Raw genomic sequence first — 5,275 nt, 5'->3', positions numbered from 1 at the left:
ACACAATCAATAAGATTGATCCAAATGATATTGCCTTGATTGGAGGAAGATCAAGATCTCACACTCCCCCGTTTCTTCTCACTTACGAAATTTTCAATAAAAATGTGCACAATTGTTTGGTAGATTCTGGTGCTTCATCAAATATTTTACCCAAATCAATACGTGCTAAGTTAAATGTCCAACCACAAAAATCCGCAGTGTGCATAGTTCAGCTTGATCGATCTCAAGTCAAAGTGATTGGTGAAATTAATCAAGTAACCATAAGATTGTCATCTAACCCGAAGGTATGTCAGGTTATTGACATTCTAGTGGCTGATATCCCAGAATTCTGTGGCTTAATTCTTAGCAGGGATTGGTCCGAGAAACTCCATGGATACTTTGCAACTGACTGGTCGCACATATGGTTACCCTACAACGGTAAACCTAATCAAATAAAGGTTGAACGAGAGTTACACCAGAAGTACATAGTAAGAGAATTAGAGGGAGAAAACGAAGCAGTATTATACGCAATTACTCGGTAGATTCTTTTCTCGGTAATTTCAATGCTCACACATCACCTTACTTAGAAAATTCAGTTTTGTCCTAAGTTGAAATTTTTTCCCAAACTGATAGTTCAAAGTGTGTTAATTTTGTAGATAAACCTATAAATACATCTTTTTTTTGGAAATTATATTTCGATGGTTCTAAATCTAACGAAGGAGCAGGAGCAGGATGCGTTCTGATTAGTCCAGAAGGAAACAAGACCATGCTTACGTGCAGACTTGAATTCAATTGCACAAACAATACAGCAGAATATGAGGCCTTGGTGCAAGGCCTATACAAAGCAATCGGGTTAAACGTCAAGTATCTTCAAGTCTTCGGAGACTCTGAGATTATCGTCAAATAGGTACGTACACTATACATTGCCTATCAGGTCATTTAAAACACTATCAATCTTTAGTACAAGATCTGGCTGAGCATTTCACAGCATTTAATATCTCTTCAATCCCGAGACTCCAAAACGCAAGCGCAGACCTTTTGGCTAACGTAGCCTCTAGGCTTATTCCCTCCGAAGATTTTAGTCCAGATAGATTCTCAATAGAATTAATCTTTAGACCATCCATCCCTGACAACATTACAAATTGGAGAGTATTCAATGACGATCCTGATATTGTAAACTTCCTCACTTCTGAAGGATCCTACTCCAATCAGATAATTGACGAAGACCATCACGATCGACAGATACAACAAAATAGCACTGATAATGCTATACCTAAATCAGTGGTTAAGTTAGAAGACTTATACGATTTGAAAAATCGGTTTAAATGGTCTACCAATTAAAAGCTCTACAGTCCAACTCTGAACTACGAATTAGTAAACCTAGGAACCGATGATAAACCACAAAACGTTAATCTAGGCATCGGCCTAGTCCCTAAAGAAAAACTAGCATATATTCGTCTTTTGAGACAATATAAAAATGTTTTTGCTTGGAATTACGATGAGCTAAAGACGTACGACACTTCTATCATTCAGCATACTATTCCTATGATTGACAACGAAAAACTTGTCCAACAGAAACTGAGAAAGATCCACCCCAATTTAGAAAATCAGATAAAAACTGAGCTAAATAAGTTATTAAAAGCCAGAATAATTTTCCCCATCAGACATTCCAAATGGGTCTCCAATATGGTACCCGTTAGAAAGAAAAACGGAGATATTAGAATCTGTATCAATTTTCAAAATCTTAACAAAGCCTGTCAAAAGACAATTTTCCTCTTCCACCTATGGAACAGATATTACAGGCAGTAGCAGGCTCAGAACTGATGTCTTTCTTGGATGGATTTTTAGGATATAATCAAGTGCTGGTGCATCCCGATGATCAGTTGAAAACCACATTCAGAACTAAATGGGGCACATATGCATATCGGAAGATGCCATTTGGTTTAACTAATGCCGACGCTACATTTCAAAGAGCCATGGACATCGCATTTAAGGGTTTAGTCAATAAATCTGTAGTAATTTATTTGGATGATATAACAGTGTACTCCAAGAAACGAAGCGACCATCTCAAAGATTTAAAACAAATCTTTCAACGATGTTTAAGGTATGGGATTTCACTTAACCCAAAGAAATCTTTTTTTGCATTAAGTGAAGGAAAGCTTCTAGGATTCATGGTGTCAAAATCCGGTATTCACATTGATCCTGACAGAGTCAAAGAAATCTCTAAAATATCTCTACCTCATAATAAAAAAACCATGCAATCTTTCCTAGGTCAAATCAATTTTGTAAAGAGATTTGTCCCAGATTTTTCACGAATTGTGTCTCCTTTGCAAACCATGATTAAAAGGAATTCAAATTTCAAATGGGGTCAAGATGAACGTGAAGCATTCAACCTGATCAAACAAGCTATTATTAATGCTCCATCTTTAGCAACCCCGAATTTTTCAGAATCTTTTGTTTTATACACATTTGCCTTAGAGAAATCATATGTTGTGATTCTAACTCAAGCAAATCAAGAAAAAGCAGTGCTGAACTCAATTATTCAGACGTGGAAAAACAGGCCTATGTTGTTTTCAAAGCGGTCAAATATTTCAGACCTTTCTTACTTAAAACCCATACTAAGATCATAGTACCGTTTCCAGCGGTAAGAAATCTTTTAGTACAGAAGGATATGGGCGAGAAAAGAGCAAATTGGATCACTGCTTTACAGGAATACAACCTTGAGATCAAACCAACAAACATTATAAGAGGTCAAGGCTTCTGCAAAATGTTGGCTGGAGCATCGCAAATCTCTGAAATTTCATCCGAAGAGATACAAATGTATGAGGTAGGCATAAAGGATGCAGAATCATTGTATGCTGATATCATTTATTATCTTAAGAACAAGTATGCTCCATCACACACTGGATCACACTAAGAAAAGAGCTCTGAGATTGAAAGCTAAACAATATCAGCTCATAAATGATATTCTTTTTAGAAAGAATTATGATTCTGTTTTTCTTAGATGTCTTGAAAAAACTGAAGCTGAAAAAGTTTTGCAGGAACTCCACGATGGACCAGCAGGCAGACACTATGCTGGAGATGCTACTGCACATAAAATTTTACATGTAGGATATTACTGGCCTAAGCTGTTCAAAGATTCACACAGTTACGTGAGGAAATGTCAAGTCTGCCAAACTACTGCTGGAAGACAAAAGAAGTCGTCCCTGCCACTACAACCGGTAAAGATCGAGCAACCATTCAGTCAGTGGGGCTTGGACATAATAGGTGAGATCGTTCCTCACTCTTCTAAGTAGCATAGATACATCCTCACGGAAATAGATTATTTTACTAAATGGGTAGAAGCAGTTCCTCTCAAGATGACTAATTCTGAAAATATTATCGAATTCATAGATCAATTTATAATCACTAGGTTTGGATTGCCAACGGCTTTAATGTTTGATAATGCATCATACTTTTCTGGAAATGCAATGACTGAGTTTGCACTTTAAAGAGGGTTCAAACTAAAATATTCAGCCAATTACTATCCGCAAGGTAATGGGTTAGCTGAGTCAACATATAAAAACCTAATCATGATTATTAAAAGAACAGTTGATCAGAACCAAAAGAATTGGCATAAAGCTTTGGTAAATGCTTTATGGGCAGATAGAATAATGAAAAAAGCTTCGATCGGCGCTTCCCCCTTTAATTTAGTTTATGGGAAAGAAGTGGTTCTTCCAACTCACTTAGTCATTCCCTCTTTGTCATTAATACAATACATTGATGAAGTACCTACTTCCTCCATACAACTAAGACAAATGGAAATAATTAAATTAGAAGAACAACAAGAACAAGCTAAGAAAACCCATGCTCATCATCAAGCGCTAATAAAATCCTCTTTTGATTCAAACATAATGACCAGAAAATTTTTTCAGATGGGAGATTTAGTTTTAAAATGGGATAAGGCTCATGAAGAAAAGGGCAAACATACAAAATTTCAAAAGATGTGGCTTGGTCCTTTTCAGATTGTTGAAGTCATAGGTCCATCAACATTTGTCTTACAAGATTTAGCAGGTGGAAGGGATTCTTTGCCTGTTAATGGAAAAATCCTTAAAATATATTTTCCATAGAAGATTATTCTTCTATTTTGTAGAATAGCTTTATTTTTCTTTTCTTTTTTACAATAAAACCAATTGTAAATGGTTACTATCGGTATTCACGAAAGGACACCAATTCCCTTTAGATTTTGAGCTTTTCGCTTGTATGAATAGAATTTTTTTGAAAATCTGATCTTTATTATTGACAGATACAGTTAAAAACTTTAGCCTAGATATGATACTAGTTTCAACTTCAAAAAATTTGATGAAAGCAACCTTTAGCAAAGAAATTGTTTTATATTAGCACAATGAAAGGTATCAATAACGAAATAAAGATTCTTTGTAAAACTGCTGTTTTCAAACTCTATTATTGTCGTCCAAAGCTTTCTTAAGGAAAACAATGATTTCCTCCCTGTTAAAGAAAATCGCAGCATTCAGAGGGACAATCCAAGAAACACTATATCTCAAAGAATAAGAGGTCTCATCACGAGCCAGCTTATCATGATCACAAATATTATAACTTTGCTGACTTTGCAAAACACTGTCCATCAAAACAGGGCAATGACTCAAGATTGTTGAAATCAAAAGACAAGGGGTCTCATCACGAGCGAACTTGTTCAGCAAAAGTGTAAATCAAGTGAATGACTGTGTCATAATTTGGCTACCAAACCAAGACATTGTTCTTTAAGAATAAAAAAGGAAAAAGTGTCAATGTGGATTTTTTATTTGAAGGTTGTAGATAACCTTAAGCACGATAAAGGATCATTGCTGGGTAACAGGTAACCCTGTCGAGGCTATAGACGCCTGCTGGCAGCAGAGGCTCTACCTATGACAGACAAGCATATTTTAAAGCTAGCACACAGAGAAGACTTTATTTTATCTTTACAAGACCAAGTAATGGCTGATATAAATACAAGGACAAGACTGAGGAAGCAAACAATGAGAATAGAAAGAGGTTGAAACAAAATATCATTGATAGAATAAGGCATAATGTACTCTATCTGTCCATAGCAAAGTTTAGATTTATGAAAAATTTTCCGTTTTGGAAGTTTAAAAAATTCAATAGAAAAGCAGAGATAACTGGTTCTTCCAAGTGAATCGCCATTGTTGTGGCCACCAACAAACCCCCTCCTTCTTTAGTATTAGCAATAACACTAAACAAGTGGGGACCCTTAGTAAAAAAATTCAAAAAAAAATTATAATTTTTTTTGTATTATACT

Source organism: Pinus tabuliformis, chromosome 6 (genome assembly GCF_031772625.1).
Source record: "Pinus tabuliformis cultivar Carrire ecotype Pingquan chromosome 6, CPIR1, whole genome shotgun sequence".
Classification (NCBI taxonomy): Eukaryota; Viridiplantae; Streptophyta; class Pinopsida; order Pinales; family Pinaceae; genus Pinus; species Pinus tabuliformis.
The sequence above is the reverse complement of the archived record's forward strand: the minus strand, read 5'-3'. Positions refer to the sequence as shown.